This window comes from Phyllostomus discolor, chromosome 4, assembly GCF_004126475.2.
Source record: "Phyllostomus discolor isolate MPI-MPIP mPhyDis1 chromosome 4, mPhyDis1.pri.v3, whole genome shotgun sequence".
In the NCBI taxonomy this organism is placed as follows: Eukaryota; Metazoa; Chordata; class Mammalia; order Chiroptera; family Phyllostomidae; genus Phyllostomus; species Phyllostomus discolor.
In genome coordinates, this window is record NC_040906.2 from 11553046 (window position 1) to 11578193 (window position 25148).

At 42.1% G+C, this 25148-nt stretch overlaps 1 protein-coding gene across 4 annotated transcripts in view; it reads right to left on the reverse strand.

Annotated features, from left to right (window-relative positions):
* Positions 1-24067, reverse strand: part of ACSL3 (acyl-CoA synthetase long chain family member 3) — a 57157-nt gene extending 33090 nt beyond the window's left edge. The window contains exons 1-3 of one of the 4 annotated variants that reach the window (XM_036022795.1): positions 23816-24067; positions 8497-8556; positions 7252-7454 (exon numbers count right to left, since the gene is read on the reverse strand). The gene's annotated coding sequence lies outside the window, so the exon portion shown is untranslated. The remainder of the gene's footprint in view (positions 1-7251; positions 7455-8496; positions 8557-23815) is intronic. The other 3 variants (XM_036022794.1, XM_028510326.2, XM_036022796.1) reach the window with 3 other exon arrangements.
* Between the last annotated feature and the right edge of the window lie 1081 nt (positions 24068-25148).

Genomic DNA, 25148 nt, shown 5'->3' on the forward strand with positions numbered 1-25148 from the left:
TTCACTTACTCCCCAAACACTGAGCACAGCCTTCGCACCAGGCACTCTTCCAGGGAACAAGTCACAGCCGTGACCCAAACATGAGAGGTGAACAGACCGTGAACAAACAGCTAAGCATCCTGAGGAAAGGCGCGCTAACAAGGCAGGCTAAGGAGGATGAAGACCAGTGGAGGAGAGAGAGGGCCGCTGCTCTGTAGGGTGGTTAGGCAAAGGCATCTCGCATGTCAGGAGCAGACAGTGAGAGAGGGGCGCGCATGGACACCTAGGAGGAGGGGGTTGCAGCGGAGCCCGGGGAGGACAGGGGACAGAGAAAGGAGATGAGGTCCGAGAGCCTACGGGAAGAGGGGGCCAGATGCCAAAGGGCCCCCAGACCGCCATGAGAGCTGTGCTGACAGGGAAGAAATCATCTGACCTACCATGAAGAACAGGGTGCCTCTGGGTGCCGAGGAAGCAGGGAGACTGGTTGGGAGCCTGAGCAGAGATTGGATGGGAGGTGACAGCAGCTCAGGCCAGAGCAGGGACGAAGGAAGTAGTGAGAAATGACCCAATTCTGACTGTTTTGAAAGTGCAGCCTCACATGCCATGAGAAAGAAGGAAGAGTCAAAAGTGACTAAGGCCTTTGGCTTCAGACATTGAAAGACAAAAAAAAAAAGAGCTGTCATTTACTGAGAAAGAAAGGAAAGACTGCAGGAGAAGTGGGTCTGGGGAAAGCATAGTCCAACTTTGTGAAAGGTAACTTTGGGGAGTTCTCAGCATACTGATGGTGTTTACAGCCCTGTCTGGGGCTACAGTCCTCATTTGGAGCAAGGGGAAGTACTGGAGCTGGGTCAGGTGACTTGTGGTGAGCAGCCAAGAGCTGAATGGTCATCCTTTTCAGGGAGAGTCCAGCAGAGAAGCTGAGTTACCTTTTGGTTTGCTCTTAAATAAGACATCACAAAGAGAAAGTAAAGATTCTGTGTATTATTAAAATGATATCCTGTGCTCTATATATCATCAGGTCTTTGATTACTCTGGTCAACCAAGTTGTCTTAATATTTAAAAAGCTAGATTTTACTTATAACTATTTAACTTTCTGTGATTGCCTGTGAAGTCTTTGTCACCACGATTAAGAACTAAGTATTCACCGTGAGTGACCTACAATCCTATCTGACCAAGTGTTTTAAAACTTCTGATATAGTTGACAAACTTCCCATGAAAAAATTAAATTGTGTTTTTAGCCTGAAAATAACTTTGAAATTTTTCAGAAAGATCCCTGGCCCTGGCCAGGTAGCTCAGTCAGTTAGAGCGTCATCCGGATACTTTGGGTTCACTCCCTCATCACAGCACATGCAAGAAGCACATAAATGGGTGCAACAACCAATCATGTTCCCCCCACCTTCTCCCCTTCTCTAAAATCAACAAATAAAAATATTTTTTAAAACATTTCTGAAAAATTTTAAAGGACATCTCTGTCTTTATTTCCCCTTAAAAGGGGAAATTAAATTAATTAGGCCTATTTGATATGCTAAAATTACATGGAAATTTTTGTCAAATAAATAATTAGCCCTGGCTGGTGTGGCTCAGTGGATCAAGTGCCAGCCTGCAAACCAAAGGGTACCCAGTTCAATTCCCAATCGGGGCACATGCCTGGGTTGAAGAACAGGTCCCCAGCAGGGGGCACGCCAGAGGCTACCCATCAGTGTTTCTCGAGCACATCAATGTTTCTCTCCCTTTCTCCCTCTTTTCCTCTCTCTCTAAAATAAATAAATGAATGAATGAATGAATGAATATTGTATTTGTATGAATATATTGTTAAAAATGAATGTTCCAGAAATTATATAAAATTTCTAATATTCTACAATCTCTTGATATAATGTTTTCAGTTGTAATTCTACTTGTTATCTGAAAATGCTGTGTTTCAGAGAAAAGCAAATTTCTTTGTCAACTGCAATGCAATCAGAGATCTCTAACCATGTCATTTTAAGCCTGTCATTTACAGAGTCATTGTGTTACTCATAGTTTTTTGCAAATATATTTCATCTTCAGAGATTCATGGAGAGGACTCTGATATGCTAAAAACAGGTTTCTGACAAATTTTAACATCATACCTTTGAACTGGGTAAGGATTTGCCGAAATCTGAAAAATTCATAAGACTTAATGAGACTGAATTTAAGGATGATAATTTTATGACTTTTTATTTGAAACAGTACTGGTTCTTTAATATTTTATTTTCCAGATATTAGGAAACCTTTTCTCTTTAAGCCATCTATGACTTACAGCAATCTGGTAAATTATTGATATATCTTTGTAAGCACAAATGAAACACTTATCTTTTTCTCCCCACTTGACCCCTCCAAAATCTGAAAATTCTCAGTGAATATTCTTATTTTCATTGCAATATTTTTATTTGCCTGAGTTTAATAAGAACTCAGTACTATGTAACACAGTGGTTCTCACTCCCACTTTTACTGAAAAAAAAAAAAAAAGAATTTTTCCTTTCTAAAACCCTAAGTACTAACACAATCTGTAACAATCTTGAAGATTTTAACTCTGATCCCACAGCTATCAACTCTCTATGAATAAAAATTAGAGTGTACAGCTGGAAAATCAAGACCATTAATTCATGTAAGTACTTCCACCATATAAAAAGGTCCAGAAATGCTGGACCAGAACGTCAGTTAAAGACACTATTAGAGCACTGAGTCATAGCACCATCTGGATTAGATAGATTTTCAATTCACAACTAGAAAATCTGATAAAAAAAAATAGTGTTTTTTTTTTAAGGAAACTACTAGGCTTGTATTTATTCTAACCTTAGAAAATAAAATTTGGGCCATAAAGACATATATTGGGACAGAGAAATGGAGGAGAAAAGAAGAAAAGCCAGAAAGTTCTTGCCATGAATATATTTAAATTAAAAACTGAAAATCAACTGAGCAGAGCTAAATAACTTTCTGTAATCTTCAGCTGTCTACTGTAATTTTTAAACCTTTTTTAGTCCTTTTATTATAATAGCCAAAATAACAGTAGTTAAGTTTGATCTTTTCCTTTGAAATAGCATTCTTGTACTTTATTTCCACATATCTGTCACCATTTAGTTAATGCACAAAATTTGCTGTGAAGATAAAATGGAATGCAGTAGATATAAAGGTCTTTGGGAAAATGCAAAAGCATTATAAATGCAAGTTAGTATAGCTGGAATGAGCACAAAGTTCTGTTCCATGCAGTTTCAAACCCGACAGGTACTTCTCTTACTTAGGTACTTTATGTGATCTACTGAAGGTCCTGTTTACTTGCAACACTGGTTTGACTGCATATAAAAGATGTTCAATAAACTTGCTCCCTTTAGAACTACAGCAATAAGCTCTGGGTTTGACGCTGCCCCCTCCACTTACTCATCAAGTCACGTGGGACTAGTCCTGAACACCCCAGCTTCAGGTTCACTGTACCACTGGGGTGATAATAGTGAGTACCTCCTAAAACTCCCGTTAGGAACAAATAAGGAAAGTAGGTGAAAGCACTCTACATAAACACGATGTATGTTTTAACGGTACTTAAAATTTTGTTGTGTATACAAAACTATGTATGCTAATATTTTGTTTTCCTTTATTTCTTACATCCTGCTGATAGATACCAAAGTCAATTCAACTGAACTCTTACTGAGAGTTCAGGCTCCAGAGCCAAACAGACTGAGTTTGACACTTAGTTCTACTGCTTACTGAATGTCATCTTAGACAAACAAATTACCTTTCTAACCTCAACGGCCTTATCTGTAAAATGTGGAGAATAATATCCCATCATAAGATTATTAAGAGGATTAAACAGTTAATACAGAATGTAATGCCTGCCTCATAATAATAATAAACACTCAAATCTCCCCACTACTATTATTATTCAAGTTTAATACATTTACGACTTCAGAGGCCACAGGAGGCAGACACCATACACCTACCGTGAAGCCCTCATACAGTAACAGTAAGTAAAATATTTAAGAATGGTACTTAGCACATCTTGTATTTGAAACTGGTACTGTTCCATTTAGCATCCCTACTTAACCAGTCAGTTTAGCGGGTATCTCTCCATAAGTTTCTGTTAGATGATTCCACATTTATTTTTAAGAAAATCATATACTAAACATATTGTTTTTTAAGCCCAGTACCCCAGGGTAAAATTCACATGTCCTGGGATTTTATGACACAGAGCTGTTGAGCCCCACTTTCCGAATCACACTCAAGACCCAAAGGTAGAGAATACATGTGGAACGTAACTCAGAACCAAGTCTATTTAACCAATTCAACTCACAGACTCCACACATCTAAAATAGATGACCCTCAACAGGCTTCCTGATTCTCAAGGTTTTTAGTCTTATGTCCACCCTTAACAACCCCCTACCAGGACCTAGCACCACACAGGGAAGCACTCAGAGGCGGCTCCGTAGTCCATTCACCTACCTGGTCATGTGGTATATCCCCAACTACCCCCTCCCCAGGCAAACCGCTCCCCCACACACACCCCAACACTGAACTCAGGGTGCTCAGCCATTGTGCCTCAGCTTCCTCATCTGTGGAAAAACCTAGTGCTCCTCTGCTTTCTCCTTACCTTCCCAAGCCACAGAGTTGAGCTTTTTATTCAGGACTGACTCACGGAAGGAGAACGGGGGAGTGGCACGTTCAGTCACCATTACGTTACCCAAACAGTGGAGCAGGGGCCCTACTTAGTGCAGCCATCCGACATGTGTATCAGTCCATACTAACTAGCCAACCACTGAATGGCTTGAGTGTATTAAGACCATCTGACCTGGACTACTTACTCCTTTAGTACTATTTATGTACTCCAATTGGCCCCTACAACATGGTTAATGAGAGCCAAGTACATAAACATTTCAGAACATGAGCTATTAGATTACACAATGACATCCTCCTGCTAGTTGGTACGGAGGCTCTTAGTAATTCCAACTCAGTCCAGCCAAGTACTGTAATTAATTCAGCATGAACCTATACCTAGGAGAATGAACAGGAGGCCTAATTTTTAAGTGAAGTTGTTTTAGTTGAATTAACAATTTCACTTTCAAATTTACTTATTTTCTTTCCCAGATTAAAATTTTTAAAAATTAAAGAAAATTTAAAAACCACAGGTTAAATTTGTTTCAAACATACGAAATATTGTCAGCAAAAGTAAATGTGCCTATAATGAGAGCATCATATCTGTGTTTAAGGAAAAAAACATAGTTCTTCAGGTAAATTTAGCCTTTGAGGATGTAAAGAGATTAAAGTATCTTACTTATAATTTTCAAGATAACTTCAAAAATGCTTATTCCATTTGAGTAAGAGCTGTAAGTGCTTAGGATAATTTTGTATTCTGAGTCCATCCAAGACTATCCAATCTAAGGCTGTACCTTTTCTTTCAACTCAAAGGACTGACAAATTGTTCAGTAAGAGGCCTTAGATGTTTCCTTATCTTTTCCTCAGCCCGTCTTATCTATATCTGCCCTATCAGTTAAAACAAACTTTAAAAAAAGCAAATAATACCTAATTAGAAATTTAAGTATATTGCGGAAACATATATAACTACAGAATAAATCACGTACATCACAGCTCACATATTATTTGTGCTACCCAAATGTTAAACAGTTAAGAGCAAGGTTTAAACTTGCAATTGTTCCCTTTAGCCAATACTTAGTCTTCTATTCTATTTTATTCATAGAATCTTAATCATTTTACTTTTCTTTTTAATTCTTTACATAAAATATTTTCTTCTTCCCATAAACTCACAATTATTTTACCACTAATAAGGCCTTTTTGAAGAAACAGGTTTCAGAATCAAAGCCACTATGATAAAAAGTTGTCTTCTCTCTCGTCCTCCATTCTCCAGCGTGCCCAGTTTTCCAGCCTCTGCAGATTTTCCGTTAAGTGTTCAGAAACTAGATTGTGTTTTAAAAATAGAAGGCACAAAAAAAAGAGAAAGAAATCTTTCTTCAAGAGCTAAGAGAATACTTGGTATAACTCTAAGAAACCTTTTTCTGTGAACCAAGTAAACAGGCTGCTGTCTGTCCCCTTTCCTCCCAAGCTTCTAATACAGATCATTCTCACAAACAAGTGAAAATGCTCGGAAGAATTTCTCTCTACTGCATGGCTCTATGCACAGCGTACACTTTCTGCTTCCATCTGCATGGGGATCATCGAGATGAGTGAGGTAAGTCCTGAGGCCGTGAAATCTTGTCGACTTTGTATTTAAATATGAATTACTAGCATCATGGACAGAATGTACTTTCTAAAAAAATTGTTGGCACTATTACAGATGTCCCCAATTTCCCCTCCTCTGCCCTCCTCCAGCCAGCCTGTCCCCACCACCACCTTCACCACATGCTGGCTACGTCCACAGGAAACGCATAGATGTTCTTTGGCTCATCTCTTCCACTCCCCCGTCCCCCGACAGCTGTCAGTCTGTTCCATGTATCCATGACTCTGGTCTTATTTTGTTCATCAGTTTATTTTCCTCATTAGATTCCACATGTATGTGAGATCATATGGCACTGGAACTCTTACCCTTTGCAACAGCAAGAATGGACCTGGAGATTATTATGCTAAGGGAAATGAGCCAGTCAGAGAAAGTCAGATAACAAAACATGCTTTTTTAGTCAAAAATAATTAAGAAAAAAATAAGAATATTGAACTTGCTGTGAATCTGTAACAGACTTAAAACACTGTATAATATCTATGATATTGGGTTTAAACTTATTCATATATAATTCCATTTGTTAATGTCCTCCTTCTAATTCTACATTTCATTTTTAGATGAACTACTAGGAGCATTAAAATAAACTGTATCAAAATTCCCTTCTCCAGATGTTTAAGGAATGTAAATGGTTCCCTTTTAACAATTACGCCAAGGACACACGCACACACATGAATCAGTTCCATTTTTCACACCGTTTCTTCAGCCACAGGACTCCGGAACACGGACAGTTCCCAGATGCCAAGAGAAGGGGCTCCACATTTCAGAATTCAAGACATGGGGTTCCTCAAACAGTCCATGACATTCACTTCGCTTCATAATATTGTTAACCTATATAAAACTCACAAATTTCTTTTCCTTTTTTGGCTGCCTACTCAAGTCTAGGCAAAATTATGAGATAGTTACCTCCATCACTTTATTGCCAGGCACTGCCTCATGGCCCCTAAGTAAATGTACTAAACTCCAAAACCCCTTTGCTATCTGCCCCAATCTAGCCGACCTAGATCTAATTGCAGTCATTTACATAAATGCCATACCTACTGTTTAATATGTAGTAAATTATATTTGCAGTATCAGTTTCATGTAAATCTAAACTTTGCTGATCCATTCTTGGCTAGAAATTCCAAGTTTGGGATTTCCATAACCCACAAATCACAAAAGAAATTCGTAGAGAATGTACTGTGTTCCAATATATTTACTCAATCACTTCAAAGCACTTTTCATTTGGCCAATGATATCACTCAAGAAGACATAGGAAAGAAACGTCTAAAATAAATTAAAGTGACAGCACACCACTGGGCAAGGTTAGGGTTACATGTGCCTCATTTAAAGATGGTAACCTTGCGTATGCACACAGAAGGCCTGGAAGGACCCACTCCAAATTGGTAGGGGTAGTACCTAGCAAAAGAATTGGGGGAAAGGCAAGTTTCCTTTTGCTTACACACACTCTGACACTATTTATAGTTTTTAATAATAAACACACTTTTGTGTAATTTCTTTTTAAAATCAGTAGAAAATATAAGGAATAATAAATTCAATTAATGTGCGCAAAGACTTTGAAATGATTTTCTGAAACAAGACAAATGTCAACAATCCTGATTCTAATAGATAAAATTAGATAAAAAGCAGGTAAAATTACATTTATTGTTTTATAGTTTCAAAGCACTTTAGCAACATGGACTATTCCTGGTCACAGTTCTATCCAATTTCTTTTGCTTCTCACAATGCTAAAAACCTTGCAAGCTGCTTGATCCTTAAATTCTTGCCCCCAAATTTCACAAGCTCTAACTCACTTCAGAAGAAAAGAATAAAATTGTGCTACAGTTCACCCCCATGACAACTATAATTAACATGCACAATTTGCTATAGGTGAACAAAAAGCCCACTGTCCTTTTCCTGGCCTTAAACCTGCTTCTGTTAAAATGTCCAGTTAGAAACTTAAAATAACACTCACACAAATTTAAAATGACCATCACATGTTGAATCGGTAATACTAGTTCAGTGAGCACGAACCTTCGCAAAATAAAGAGACTGCTGAGTTCAAACTCTTACACAGATGCATAATGAAATCAAACACAGGAAAGGAAAATAAATAATGTTGCTGAATAGCATGGCTTAATGTCCCAATGGGGTTGGAGTTAAAATTGGTATGAAAGCTACCATCTCGTAACTTCATAATTCTATAATCGCAAAATGGGAATAATTAGCTTTGAGTTCAGTCACACTTGAACTTAATATTATTTTATGCCTAATAGAGATATTTTGTGATTAAAACGTTTTACCAGTTGACAGTGGTAGGAGGTACTGGTGGCGTCTTCACGACAGGTGCCTTGATTCAACACCTGCGAAAACAAGCACAGAAACAAGCATCACCACTCGCAGTTCGGTGAATCGGAGCCACGCACCCGCCTTCTCCTGGAGACATTTCTACTTCCAAACCTCACAGGAGAATTTCTGCTGAGTTTTTCTGGAAACATCGTACTAGCAAATGACACTGTATCATGTAATTTTCACCAAAAAAGCACAGTATGGACCAATACACACCTATCAGAATGGCCCAAACACAAAGCACTAACATCGCCAAATGCTGGCAAGCAGGCAGAGCACCAGGTCCCACTCATCTCGGGGGAAATGCGAAAAGGCGCGCCCACTTTGGAAGGCAGCTGGCAGTCTTTTGCAGACTCAACACACCCTTACCACAGGATCCAGCCATCAAGCTCCTTGATGTTTACCCAAAAGAGTTGAAAATTTATGTCCACAGAAAACACTGCACATGAACGTTTACAGCGGCTTGATTCTCATGTGCCTAAAGGTAAACTAACCAAGGAGTCCTTCAGTGGGCAACCGGACACACTGTGGTACACGCAAACGATGGGATACTGTTCAGTGCCAAAAAGAAACGAGGGACCAAGTCAGGAAAAGACAGGGCAGAGTCTTAAGTGCATTTTATCAAGTGAAAGAAGTCAGTCTGAAAGGCCACATACTGTATGATTCCAACTATATGGCATTCTAAAAAAGGCAAAGCTGTTGAGACAATATGGACAGTTCAGGGCTGCCATGGGTTGGGGAAGAAGCCAAGAAACAGGCAGAGCACAGAGGATTTTTAAGGTAGTGGAACTACTCTGCATGATAGATAGACATCATTACGTGTTTATCAAAATCCATGGGATATATAATACCAAGAGTCAACCCTAATGCAAACTACAGACTCCGGGCGATAAAGACACATCGCTGTCGACTCAATGTGGATTCATCAATTATAATAAATGCACCACTCTGGTGCAGGATGTTGATGATGGAGGAGGCCGTGCATATGTGAGGGGAGGGGTATATGTGAAATCTCCGTATCTTCTCAACTGTGCTGTGAACCTGAAACTGCTCTCAAAAAGTCTATTTTTTTTTAAATGTATGTCCAAAACTTTTCAAGTACATGAAGTTTATTCACTCATTAGGATGACGGTCAAAAAGAATTACTAATATTTATTATAATCAGTATTTCACTGTGTACACAACACTTTCACACGTTATCTCAATGATTTTCTCAGTCAGGTGGGAAGCAGATAGCTGTCAACACAGTTATTTTAAAAACGTACTGACATCAGCCTAAACTCACAGAGCTAGTAAGTAGAGTTAATTAATTTCCGCACTCCCTGGAAGGCAGCCAGATATACTTAAAAAATAAATAAATAAATAAATACAATAAAATAAAAACAGGCCTTAATCCCTGCTGTTTCTTAGCAGCTATGACTGTAGACAAGTTCATTCATTTATTCATCTATCAATTTGTCCATGGGGGGCGGGGCACGGGGATCTTACAGAAATGAGAACATACATAAACACTCTTATCCATAACATCTGCAGAATTTCTATAAATAAAAAATAAATAACTCAAACAAGACAGCTACTGACATCATTGGGAAAGTGCAGCCACTTTGAAGAGCAAGTTGGCAGCATCTACCAAAAGCTGACAATGTAAATTCCTATGACCTAGCAAATCCCTTCTGAGAAATGGGCCGTGGAGAAACTTTGGCAGTGACAAAACATGACAGGCCCTAGTATTTAACTGGCCCTCAATAAGTGTCGCAGCTCCTGAACAAATATTTGCTAAATGCCCACCCTACTCAGCTCCATACCTAATGATTTTCATTTCGTGGTACTCGGAAAGTTCCTACTCCGGTGGCAGAGACAGACAGGATTTTGACACGTCAAAAGCTACTGGGGAAGCGCATAGACTATATTTAAAAAGGTAAACATGGTCCTCTGTCTAGGAGAGGAAGAGGAAGTCAAAAAGGGTGACTAGGATGAGTTGAATGGATCCCTATGTTTCTGACCAAGGAGTCAACCTCGTGAGACAACTGGAGGGAGTAGTATCAGTATCTGTAAAAGTACAGATATTATCCAAGAAAAGGGCATTTAAGACAACAGTAAGTCCTTGTAGTAGGCTGATAATGGAACCCAAAGGTGTCAGAGCCCCAGTCCTTGGAACCTAGAAGTGTTGTCTTATTTGGGAAAAGGGTCTTGGCAGGTATGAGTAAGTTAATGATTTTGAGATGGGTAGGCAATTCTGGATTATGTGGCGGGCCTGAAACACCATCACAGGTGTCCTCCTAAGAGGCAGGCAGAGGGAGCTCTGACACACACAGGGAGGGCGATGTGAAGAAGGAGCAGAGGGAGGGTTTGAAGATGCCGGCCTGGGAGACTGGGTCTGCGCCGATGCAGCCCTCTCGGAGGCCGAGGAGAACAGCTTCTTCTCCAGAGCCTCTGGAAGAGGCCATGGCCCTGCCAACATCTCAGTTTCAGCCCACTAATGCTGATTCAACACTGGGCCTTTATTAATTGTGAGATAATACATTTCCTTGTTTCACGCCACCAAACCTATGGCGTTACAGCAGCTCTAGGAAACAAACACAGCGTCTCACCGCCCTGCACGCCAGGCTAAGTTAAGTGCAGAGCGGTTCAAACGTCACCCAGGTGTCCGAAGAACCATTCAGGTTTTTTACACAGGAGAACAGAATAACCCCATCTGTTTCACAATGTTAAACCTAGGCTAATATCGGGAATTCACTAACGGAAAAAGACACTAGAAACAGGAGGATGTATCCAAACCAAAAATCCAGACAGAAAATGCAGTTCTTGATCAGCAGATATTTGAGGAAAAACCCATCCAAATGACAGACAAAGACAAAAACAAAAAGGAGAGAAGGTCCTAGCCAGGCAGCTCAGTTGGTTAGAGCATTGTCCTGATACACCAAGGTTGTGGGTTCAATCCCCCATCAGAGCACATATAAGAAACCACCAATAAATGCTTAAGTGGAAAACAAGTCAATGTCTCTCTCCCTTCCTCTCTCTCTAGTACCAGTAAAATTTAAAAAAAAATTAAAGAAAAAGGGAAAGGAGAAAACTCAATGGAAATAGACAATGTAGGAAATAGAAGCAACACTTTAAATATGTATATATAATTAAGATTCTCAAAATATGAAAGGCTATTATATGGATGAAACAAAGATGCTATGGGCTATACTGAAGGACTGAAAATAAGAAAAAGCTCTAGGAAATCAGTAATAGCACTTGAAACTAAAAAGCCAATAAATGTATTAGAAAATGAGGTTGAGGATATATTCCAAGAAAAGCAAAAAATGAAAACAGGAGTCAAAAAGATTTTTAAAAGTAAGATGTTAAACTAATGTAAAAGACCAAGTTCCACTAAAAGAAGGTCTAGAACGAACGAGAGCATGAAGAGTCAGAAATTCCTGAAGCACTCTGCCCTGAAACATCCCAGAGCCCATGGACTCAGGATGAAAGGGCCAGCTGAGTGCAGAGCAGATAAAGCAGGGGAATAGTCACTGCCCTCTAGACAAAGCCCTGTGAATTCTTAGGGGTAAGAATATCATAAAAGCTTCCAAAACACAAAAATCAGGTCGCCTACAAATATGGTGATTCTGTAGCTCGTCAATAAATAATGATACTTTTTAAGAGCACACGCTGGAAGACCTAATTTGAAGGTGTTCCAGAAAAACTGGGATACACAGATACCCTTTCTGTGAAGGAATAAGAACCATAGTGGTTCTTATTGGTATCAGATGTCTCCAGAGGGCCACAGTGTCTTCAAAGTTCTGACGGAAATGAATTTACCCTACAACTCTGCTGACAAGGGTGAAACGAAATGCTCCCATGGCCTTCAGGCTAGTGGCTTCTGCCTAGTCCTGCATGTAGATGTGCTCAGCGTTACAGGAATTCTGCTTGCAGCCTGAGGAGATAAGCGAAGTGTGTCTTGTTTATCAAAGATTTGCGGGAACCCTGGACTGAACTCACATCTTATAGCACAATCTTTCTCGACCCTTGCAGGCATCCCGATTATCTACAAATGAAATGATCAATCACCTCTAGCCCCTCCCTTTTCCCCCTTCCTTTGACATAAAGAATCCTGAACTCTGTACTTTCTTAAGTACAGATGGATCTGAAACACCAGGGAGTCTCCCATCTCCTCTGCCGGCCTCTTCCTGATCAATAAACCTTTCCTCGCTCCAAACGCTGATGTTTTGAGTTTTGGCCTTTCTAAGCATTTTAAACAAATTATTATAAAGAATACAACTTAGGCACAGACAAATGGAAGAGATGCATAAGGCAAAGGATGGAGGGAAGGGGGTCAGAGCTGAGCTTCCAACCCTCTCCAGACACCCCGCCTCCCCACGCCTGGCCGTGTGTGCCAGCCCGTGGCTGACCGACGTCCACTGTGTAAGAGCTGTGCAGAGCTCCATCTCCAGCCTCTTCACTCCTTAGGGAAGTCTGCGGGTGGGACGACAAGTTCAAACCCTCTCAACTCTCAGTCTTTCAGGCGACCATCCCAGTCTGAGGCTGTTCAGGAACCCCAACCCTACATCCCTTCATTAGCATAAACTCAGATGTGGTCAAAAGGAGTTCTTCCATTTGTTTGTCTGTTTGTTTGTTGAGCCGACACAAAGGCAAGGTATTAACAGAAAAGAATAATTTGGAGAGTCCAGTTCACAGATGGCAGCCGGAGACCCCGCTTCCTGCGGGTGCTTCTGGAGGGAAGGGGGTGGTGACACCTGCAGTCTGACCGAAGACAATCCCCTCAGGAAATTCCGGGGGTTTAGGGTCTCCAAGACCAAATGTGTTTTTGAATACCACAGGACACTATTGCTATCATTCTCTATATTTTAATAGTCTAAGTGGGGAGGAAAGGTGTGATGTGATGTCAGTTTTTTAAAAAGTATTTAAAAACAGTAAATATCAACTAACTTTAAAAGGGTCTTCTTACTAAGGGAAAAAAGACTCCTTTAACTTAATAAAAGTATGCCTATTTATCAGAAGCCAATAGCAAACATCATACTCAAAGGTAATTTCCATTCAAGTCAGGAACAACATAAGCAATTTGGCTATGAGCATAAGGAAAACTCCAGCCCTGCAACCACTAGCCACATGTAGCTACTGAACACTTTTTAGTGCGGCTTGTCCGAATTAGGACGTGCTCTAAATGTAACAGGGATGTCCAACCGGCAGCAGAGGATGGCTATAAAAGCAGCCCAACACAAAATCGTAAATTTATTTAAAACATTGAGACTTTTTTTTTGTTTCCATTAGTGTTTGTGTATTTAATGTGTGGCCCGAGACAACACTTCTTCCAGTGTGGCTCAGAGACACCAAAAACTTAGATACCCCTGATAAGATATACACAGAATTGTAAAGACATAGTATGAATAAAAAATAATGTAAAACATCTCATTAATAATTTTATATTGGCCCTGGCTGGCGTAACTCAGTGGATTGAGCGCGGGCTGGGAACCAAAGTATCCCAGGTTCGATTCCCAGCCAGGGTACATTCCTGGGTTGCAGGCCATGACCCCCAGCAACCGCACGTTGATGTTTCTCTCCCTCTCTCTTTCTCTCCCTCTCCCTCTCTCCCCCTCCTTCCCTCTCTAAAAATAAATAAAATCTTTAAAAAAATAAAATAATAATTTTATATTGACTACATGTTGAAATGATAACATTTGGGAATTAAATAAAACAAATTAAAATTACTGTTTCCTTTTACTTTATTTAATAGACTCTTAAACTGAAATTTTAACTACCATGGCTAAAAGTCTTTTCAAAAGGAAGGGTTTATTAGGCCACTGCTAGTAAGAAAAAGACAGGTTTGTGGGGCATGAAGTCTAAAGCACCAGCAGCACGGCCAGGTGGGAAAGGCTAGCACGTCCCCCCTCTCTCGGAGCTGGCAAGTGTTTGTTACACATCTAGGAGGGGGAGAAAGATGCAGGCCACTCTGAAAGAATTCACATTAGCTACTGACAAAGGGATGGGACACAGTGAAATGGGGGTAGTCCTGGGACCCGCGCAGCAGGGCGCACCAAGGTGCATGTGGAGTTTGCATTAGCTGTACGCAGCAGTCAGTGACCTCGGGTGTGAACAGGAGGCTCATGGGGTTCCACGGGGCCTGGTTACTCCCTCTTTTCAGTTCACTGTGGAAACAGTCACCTGGAAGTTCATCTAAAATTCCTGCAGACACTCAGGAGGTGAGCAGGCTTTTGTTGGCTTTGCCTTAAAGTTGTAAACTGATTAACCCCTTCTTGCCTCTGCCTTCCACCCTCTGGCCTACTGTAATTTAATTTAGGACAAGTCAGAATTTTCTCCTTGTCAATGCATACTAAAAATTTAAACTTCCATATATGGGCCACCTTCATGGCTCTCACTACATTTCTTTTGGAGAGCACCATGGTCTAGCCAACGCAATAATGAGAAACAGAAACGAGGGGTATGAATACTGGAAACAGAGACACAAAATCGTCACTATTGGCAGCTAACTGGCTGACAAGAAAAGAAAAATCAAAAAAACCCATCTGAAAACTATCTAACCACAGGGAGAACCACTAAGACATCTCGATATTAGGTATGTATTCAAAACTGGTAGTTTTCTTATATACTAATAACCAGTTGAAAATGAAAAGGGAAAAGATCTTAGTCACACTAGCAAAAGCAACTTTAAAACAATGTACACAACACCTTAAACGTGTGTATAGATAATGTGCTATATATTACACATGTGTACACATATACATGTGTTTTGTATATATATATTTAAAATGATAGAAAAAGATATTAAAAGATCTGCATACATGGAAAGACAGGCTAGTTCCTGAGTAGAAAGGATAATTACAATCTCACCAAAATTAACCTCTAAACCAAATACAATCCCAACCACAAAATCCTACTAGGATTTGGTCACTTATTTTGTATGATTACTTGATACATTAATCCCAAAGTTTACCTAGAAGAAGACATCCAAAGATCGGCTAAAATTTGAGAATATTCAGTGCACACTTGCCCAGAAGCTACAAGGACTGTCAAAGTAAACTCGAACTTCAAGGCTCAGCTGAAGTCTCTATGGGAAGTCCTCCTTGGTCCCACAGACAGCTCTAAAGGGTCCCAGTGTGCTCTGATACCTCCCTCCACTCCTGCCTCACACAAAGTGCCACAGAAAAGCACTGAAGGAGAAATCACAAGTACCTTGAGATAGGTGGACCACAGGAAATACGGGGGAAGTCAGAAATACAAATGGAATACAAAAACATGTTGTAAATAGAATGAGACAGGTTTTTAAGCAAGGTATCTGACCAAATTTGTTTTTCAGAATGATTAGTTGGGTCACCACAGAAAACAAACCAGAAAGGAGTCCAGGTATACAGTTACTACAAGAGCCCAAGTGCACAATGAGAAGGCCCAGAGTTTATGGCGGTACTTAGAGAAGCAGCAGGACCAACTGCAGAGACTTTTCCGAGGTACGGCCAACAACAGGATATGGGGACGTGTGAATATTAATCTTTGACGACTAATGTCAACATTTCTTACATGGATATGAGGGAACAGGAGAAAGAGCAGATACACGAGAGAGAGCATGTGCAGAGGGTGAGGAATGGCCAGAAGAGGTAGTCAGGATGCTGTCAGAAATGCAGACTGGGGCTCCAGAGCTCCAGCTGCAGGTTTCAGAGTCATCTCTGAGTCTATCCATATTAAAGTCAAAACCACAGGATCTGGCAAAAATGACAAGGATGTGAATTGTGCAGGTCCACTTACACATGGATTTTTTTCAATAAATAACATAGAGTACTGTAAACTTATTTTCTCTTTCTTATGACTTTCTTAATAACATTTTCTTTTCTCTAGCTTACTTTATTGTAAGAATAGCATATATAATACATATAACAAAATATGTGTTAATCAACTGTTGACGTTACTGGTAAGACTTCTTGTCAGTGGCAGGCTGTTCGTAGTTACATTTTGGGGAAGTCAAAAGTGATATGAGGCTTTTCAACTGTGCATCAGGGTTCTTGTCAAGTTGTTCAAGAGTCAACTGTATACTCACTTAAGGATTAAGGACAAACTACAAAAGCCAGCTAAGGAAAGTAAAGAAGCCAAGAGCAGTGCCCTAGAAGCCAAAGACAGACATGAGGGTGGATGAGAACATCGTCAAGAGTGTCAGAGGCTACACAGAAGATGACAAGTGGGTATGACAGGAAAGTACAACAAGCAGTTGGCCTGGCCTGAGACAATCCATCATTCTTTTTGCATTCGTGATCACATAATCTTCAAATTTATCCCCACATGACACTCAACCTGCCAGCTATTCAAATACATATTTCATCAACAGTAAGTCTACCCTGAGAAAATTCCTGAGTTCCCACTAGCAAGTGCACACTGGTCATTTTGATGTCAGGTTGTTGGCCTTCCCAAACTCTTCTGCTATTATGCACGTATCTTTCAACTCAATTTAACAAACAGTTACTGAGGATCTCGCCTTCACTGTTGTGGTAGGTGGCAGAGATGCAATGATTGAATTGTATCTTCTGTGCGCTGGGCCCTGGGTGGGCACCCGTGATGAAAGTACGAAGTCCCTGTCCTCACAGAGCCACCTTTGTAGCGGAGGGATACCTTGTACCAGCTACTCTCCCCAGAAGAAGCCCCCCCACAAAAAACACATCATGTTTTAGACTTACCTGAAAAGAAAAACAGCAAACACAATTAGTAATTTATAAAGCTATCTGGAATCAACAGGAAACACGAAACTAATCACCTACAGTTAACATGCCTGTCCTCTGGCATCACACAACATAAACAAACATTATTAACATATCATACAGTCAGCTCTCAGTCATCTGTGGAAAAACTATCCATACATCAAGAGCAATTCCCTAGTACTGACTCATGTTTCTGGGTTAGGTCCCATCCAAACTCCTACCGTGTGATAACACATAATACAGTGCAAGAACATACAGTTTAAGACTTTCACAAAACAATTCAAATCATTATACATGCCAGTTTTACTAGGCCCACCATTTTTCCAACGAACTGGCAGAGACACTCCCTAAACCCAACACCCTTCAGTTGATTTCCCAGAGCCAAGTACCCCAAGCCCTTCCTTCTACCCCATCCCAAACCCAGTTCATCTCTAAAGCTGCCCCCACACTAGTAAGCCTCCAAGCATGGGCCTAGCTTTTATCTGCTAGCTCACCATCTCAAAACTCTAAGGATCACAAAACCCTGCTGGTAAAAACTGCTGGCATTCCAAACATGTGTGCCTTCAATACTGTGTATGCGTACCATATTGTGCACAAAATATAGAATTTTTTTTAAATAAGAAGTAAAAGTTCTACCATTTTCCTCCAGCGCCCAGAGATGGGTTGGACGCACACCCTGGAGCACAGGTGCCCTATAGGCAGACATCATCCTTACCCCAGAACCTGAAGCTGCGTGGTTGTGATTTGCTGTGGTCATTAAACTAGAATGAGGCAGAACCAGGTGATTTGGGGGTTCAAGCAACTGTGTGGTCACAAAGTGCAAGCCCCCTGTCACTCCTCTGGACTGCGCCAATCTCTCCTTATACTGCCTCTCTGACCTCACTACCCGACAGCCACCGCCTCCCACAACCCACCCACCTCCGGATGCCGCTGGAGAGAACAGGTGTTCTTTCTATGCCTCAGAAAACGATATGCAGGCCCTAGCCAGGTAGCTCAGGTGGTTCGAGCATTGTCCTGATGATATGCCAAGGTGATGGGTTTGATCCCAAGTCAGGGAGCATACAAAAATCAATCAATAAATGCATAAATAAGTGGAAGAACAAATCGATCTCTCTAATCAAAATTTTTTTTAATTAACAGGAGAAAGAAGAAAATGATACACAGGCTAAACATTCTAAATTTCTAAGGAAGGTGCTATGCTGTGTAAGCGGGCATCAGCCTGGAAGTCAAACCAGGTTTCAGAGTAAATGATGACTACATATTTTTAGACTCTAACATAAACAATATGGAAAATTGTAACACAAAAGGAAAATGACTTAGGAAAATAGTAATTGTGAATATGTAAAAAACGAGTCCATGTATTATGCTTCATCTGGTATAGTTTCAATTAGTGTTAATTCCGTTTACATTAAAATTGTCAAGTAAAGTTCTAAAATTAATTCATTTGGGTTTTCTGTGGAACTAAAATAAAGTCCGTGCTTCACCTTTGAAAGAGGTAACTACCCCACCCTTCCCCCAAACAAGAGGCTATCAAGTCCGGGGATCAAGTCAGTCTCCAAGGGGAGGAGAAGGTTTCCAGTTGGTTTAGTCTTACAGTAAAAACACAGGAAGTCAAGGTCCACAATGAGAATCACTGCAATCCCAATAAAAGTAAAATAACTAAAAATAACAAACTTTTGTAGTTAAAGTAGGAACTTTTTATAATTTTAGCCAAAATGATACTGAATATTTTAAAACCCAGAAACAGCAATGCAGAAAAACAGTTATATACCTACAAAACCAATTTAGAACTAAAATAATATTAAAAAGGCTAAGACTATCTATGCAGCAGGGTAGTTAGTATCCAATAAAACCCACACAAGTACCCCAGTGAATTCCAGTAATAAACACATCAGTGAGCACACAGGGGGAAATGCACAAAGCAAACTAATAAAATTTCAAAGAAACCTAAGACAAAAACATGGCCAGAAAACAAAAAGCGTGAGCCAAGTAAAATGAAGAGGTAGAAAAGGAGGTGAAGATGAAAAACACTGATGGAGAAGCAGATCATAAGTTTGTTGAGCAAGAAAGTGCTACAGACAAGGGAACTGAGCTCCAGGCAGGCCAAACAGCCAGAGCCTGCCAACTGCCAGGCCTGCTGTGCACAGGGCCACACGGCGGGGCCACACTGGCAGTCATAGCAGCAGGATCAGAGAGAGTTTGGGCCAGACCCCTGTGCCCTTTCTGTAACAACTCAGAGCCCACACGGTTGTCTTCACTTGCTGGCTGCTCAGGCTAGGACCTTTCATCCACTCAATTATTACTTTGTGACTCGAAGGAATGGATAAATAGACGAGTCTGTGCCAGGACTTAACTGTGTCCTCCAACCCAACCTTCGCATTTGGCTTCCCTCCTGGAATGTGATTTATCCTCACAGCTTCCCTGGTCCCCCCCAACAGCTGATGCCTCAATTTTACCCATCAATCCTGTTCTTCCCCAACTGCCCTGGACATCCCCATTTGACTACCTTCCTCAAACTCAACTTTTTCATGAAATTCAACCTATGTCTCATTTTGCTCCGCTGACCTTTCCCTGGCTACTCTGTCCTCTGTACTGCGCTCTCAACATTAACCACACCTTGTAAGCATCTTCCTACAACTCCACTACTGGTCCTTAAATGGTTACTATTTCTTAGTCTCCTTTAAGTGATGTAGGCTTTTATTTATATAATGGCTTTACTCATACACCAGATTCAGAATTTATTCCTTACCAAAACACTACTTCTGAGGGTCAGAAAAAAAAAAAAAAAACACAACAACAACAACAAAAAAAAAACCCAGAGGCACAAGGTAACTTGGAGGTGATGAACCTGTCTATTATTACCCTGATGGTGGTAATGGCTGCACCGGTGTATGCATGTCCAAACTCATCAAATTGTACACATTAAATATGTGCAGATTTTAATGCCTCAGTTAAAGGACAGAAAGAAAGAATGAAGGAAGGAAGAGAGTTGTTCTTCTGTAGAAAGGTGTTCAAGAAGACTGTGCCAACACTGAACTAACAGTGGGCTGATTTTCATGGGAATTTAACAATTCTTGGCAATTGTTTGGAAACTGCTTAGGGCTCCATGATGACATACTGATTTCTATCAGTGCAATGACAGGCCTATCTCCTATTTCTATGGAAAAGGTGCCCCCCCTACCCCCAGCCGGTGCTTTGGATCCCATCCCCTCCCAGCCTCTCAGGAACTTGGTATCAATGAGTAACACTTTTCTCCCACTCAACTCACACCTTCCCAGTCCCTAAATCCAATGGACTGGACTGGATTTCCCTCTCACAGGAGCATTCCACAGTACTAACCGCTTCCCCAGGCTGCAGGGACACCTGCTGCTGGCTGCCCACTCACTTCCCTGGCCACTCCTCTGGGCTCCTTCGCAAGCTCAGCCTCCCCTCCCTGGCTCCATCCCAGGCCTCCTCCTGTTCTTTTTCTAGTCTCTCCACAGACAATGTCACCCATGCCAGGTTTCAGCCATCACCGCTACACTGATGGCTCCAAAATGGCAACGTAGTGATAACATCTCCTTCTCCCTTCCCTATACTATTAATCCCTGCGTCTGAGACTTTACCTCCAAATTTCCATCTTCTCGCTCATGATATAAGGCTATTAAGAGAATCAAATGAGCTAACATGACAGTACTCTGAAAAAAGAAAAAAAAAACACTTAGTCTGAGTATCAGTATTTTTTAAATAGAAGCCTTGAAAGTAAGGACTTTCTCAAGTTCATTTTTTTATTTATACCACATGGCACACCTAACACAGTTCTTTGTATGCAAATGACCTTCAGTAAATATATTGCAATGAATCATTTGTACTGGTTTAATACATATTCAACTCAAATATTCACATATTTAACAGCTTATATTTCCCAAATCATGTCATCACTTTTATATCCTTTGAAGTGAGAATTACTCTGTAACTGTAAACTATGCTGGATACTTTTGATAATTATGATGCTTATTATTTATTTAAAGTCAGAAAATCCTGTCACCTTTTTCGGCCTTGCTGTGCTGAAAACATCCAAATCCCCTCCACAAGTGATTCTTGCTTCCCAAAGGTGAATTTTGAGAGGGGAAAACTTAAGCATTACAGGAATGTTTAAGCTTTAAGTACCGTGAAGGTAGGCAGAATGACTACTTGAAAAAGTTCTCTATCTCATTTTCACATCTTGCAATATGAGTGATATTCTGATTAGGAACAGATACTGTGAAATGAAATGTTGCTCGAAAGTTCTCAGACCCATTAGGTACACTTCATTACAGCCTCAGAATGCACGACTATCATTCTAGTGAAATCCCACATCAGTTTAAAAAACTGCCTAGACTACATTTCCATCTAAATCACAATCCTCATTATAATCTTCATTCGCTTTTCCTTCACTGCATATCCTAACTTACAATTTATTCATATGATGATTTGCTTCACGTTGGTTTTGTGGTTTCCTCAGTGAGGTCAAGGATCACACCAATTCTGTTCACTGCTGTACCCCAGCACCTTACACGGTGCCTGACATACAACAGGAGGTCAAAGGCTCCAACTGAGCAATTAATTGAATGAGGGGTGAAGTAACCATTTAAGCAGAAGCCAACTGCAGAAAAGCACATAAGCAATGAGAAAGAGCTTTAAGATCTGACTCCCCCAAATCCAACACGGCATGATTTTCCTCATAATTTGTCCATCCTTCATTTCTTCCATCCTTTTTTCCTGAAAGGAGGACCACTTTAGACTCACAGAACAGCACAGCTTTAAATCACCCAGTCCAAATGTCTTATAAATCCAGTAACTGAAACCAAAAGACACTAGGTGACTTGTCACCTCGACCTCTCTGCCCTACTTCCATTAACAATGCCACTCTACAGAACCAACCCTTTTGGTAGAAGAGAGACACCACGAAAAAAGTCTGATGTAAAAAGGCCAGAATGACTACAGAAGCCTTACTCATCCCTAAGGGTGAGACCTGCACAGGAAGATGCAGAACAAAAGAATAAAGTCTGTGCCACAGACTCACAACACCTCTTCAAGTAATAACCTGAAACGCTGCAGGAGCGACTCAGCAGCACCCTTGAACTCTGGGGGCTAATCCCACGGTAAGGAAGGTCACGGTGATATGAAAGGCTGCACCACCAAACCACAGTTCTCCTGGCCACCCAAACAAAAATCGGCTGTGGCAACTATTCAGCCGGCCGCCAAGGAGAGTCAGCAGAAGACTCTGAGAGCTCTGGATTTTTAGACAGATGTTCTGAATCCCACCTTCTCTTCTCCACTTGCTGCGGTCTGGGACAAGTTCATGTGTCCGTGTCCAGACTGCAGTTCCTCCGGCTGCTCCGGAACAACCACTGCCCTAGACGGTTGTTAACAGTACAAAGACACCATGCATAAAGCTCTTAGTACAGTGCCTGGCATGTAATAAAGGCTCAATAAATGCCAACTATTTGTCATTTTACTCCGTTGCAATCACTTTCACAAGGCCTAGTCCCTCTCCAGCTTCCATATAAATTTTTCTTTTTATTGAATTGATTGGGGTGACACTGGTTAACCAAATTATACAGGTTTCTGGTGCACAATTCCACAATGCATCATGTGTACAATGCATTGTGTGTTCGACCCTCCAAGTCAAGTAAGTCTCCTTCCATCACCACCTGCTTACGCATAATTTTAAAGACACTGTCCCAACCTTTCTATTTTTTGAGGGGCCATATATACAGTAACCGAGAGCACATTTTTTTAAAACCGGACTGGGCAAACCAGTTCCATGAGTCACTGCCTCGGGTTCCTCATCTCTGAAACGGGCCTGATAATACCTACCCCCAGGACTGCTGGTAGTCAGCACGCCCTCCGCGCTGCACATTCTATTACTGGCTTGTAATTACAACGCATTTAGAGAAAAGTAAATCAACTCCCTCTCTCTCTCAATCCCGAAACAGCGGTCAGCCTTAATCCCCGTCCCACCGCCACGGACTGTAGCCGAACCCAATGCCAAGGTCGACCCACCTCCCACACCCAATTTCTTCTCACGCCCTGCAGCAAGACATCCCCACCCATCCCTCCAACAGGGTTTTCCGAATCGTTGGACTCAGTTTCTCGCAAGGACCGCGTCAGAGCCCATCCAAGGCAAGTTGCCAGCGCCCACCCTACTCCGCCCCGCCCCCAAAGCGCAGGGAGACCCCGTGCATCCTTCCACCCCGGGACAGCGGCGCGCCTCCAGCCGCGGCTTCCCCCGACCGCTCCCCGGCTCACGTGGGCGCTTCGGCCGAGGCCCCACGTCACCCACTTCCCAGACCCGACCGCGGCGCCTCCCACTCCGCCCGCAGCCTGTCCCCACGCCGCTAGCCCGCTCGGGACTCCGCGGCTACCTGCGTGCACACCCCCCGGAGCCGGGCTCCGCGGCTTCAGCGGGGAGTCGAGGCCCCCAGATCGGACACGTTCATCCCCCTCACCACCCCCGCCGGGGCGGCCCTTGGGCCCACCCGAGTCGCACGCGGAGGCCGCCCAGTCAACCGGCCCCTGCCGTTCCCACAATGGGCGCCGTGCTCACCGCGGCGCCCGGGCTCCGGTTCCTGCGGCCTCCGGCCCACGCAGGCCTGGCTGCGTACCAGGGCGCTCACGTCCCGCGCCGTCTCCTGGAGACTCGGGCGCAGCCGCCGCGGCCGCACGGCGAGTGGGCGACCCTGGGCTGTCCCGTCCGCTGTCGCCGCCTCGTCCCAGCCCCGGCCGCGGCGACAACTGCAGCGCCTCTCCCGGGCGCCGGCACACCAGCGTCTGTTGAGCCGAACCGCCCGGGACGCGCTTCCCGGGCAGGCGCTCGTTGCATATGCAAAAAGGCAGCCGCCCATTGGCCCGCGGGCGGTGGCGCGTGCGAGGCTGGGCCTATCGAGTTCCGGCGGCGCTGGCGGCCGGGGGTGGAGCGGGGTTACTACGGGTCATTTGGCGGAGCCTCCGCGGGCAGAACCCGGCCGCAGCCGCCACGGGGCGAGAAGCGGGTTGGCTGAGAGGGTCTGAACCGCGACGGAGAGAGGAGGAGAGCCGGGCTTTGCGGCCGGGACCGGGACGGAGGGAGGCGGGTCCCGCAGAGTCTGCGGAAAGGGCCGTCCCTCCTGCGGGAAAAGACTCCCACACCGCCCCCCCCTCCAAAAAAAAAAACAGAACGGAAAATGCAATTTTACTGCTGTAAATATAAATTCGTCTAGATCAGGAAAAAATATGCATATTATTTTCATTCTTAACTAGAGTCGGTATCCTGTTTTTGCATAAATTTCTGTCATTTTTGTCAAATAAAATGATTTTTGAAAATGCCATAAGCGAAAGGGGCTCAAAAATTCAAAGCATGTTCCTTTATTATTTCTTTTGTTTTGGCTTCACCTAACCAAGCAAATAACCCATTTCCCCTAAATGCACTATTTATGCAAGGTTGGCACTTGTTCTCAAAGGATAAAGTTTACTCTCCAAATTATTGGTTTTGGATGTTCTTATGAATCTAAAAGTGTTTCTGATTAAGAGTTTGCCTTTATAGCTCATTTTAGACACCACAGAAAGGATTAAAGATGTGGAAGGCAGGTAGACTGACTGCCTCACACAAAAAAGTAGATACCAAAACACAAACGAGTAAAACCCTAACTGCAGTGCACTGTAAGAAAGACCACCTTCATTGCCCTTGTAGCAGCAGGTTTGGGCTTTTTTTAAAAATCCAACATATTATTTAGTTAGTCTATGACCAAAATTGTAACATTAAATCAGATTTGATAGCACGGGAAATAAAACAGATTTGGAGGGTTTTGATTTTTTTTTTTTTTTTTAAGTAGTGTTGGGGCTAGAAATAGCGACTTGAATAGTAAAATCTTGATGCTGCGAAGCAAAACATTTCGTTAAGT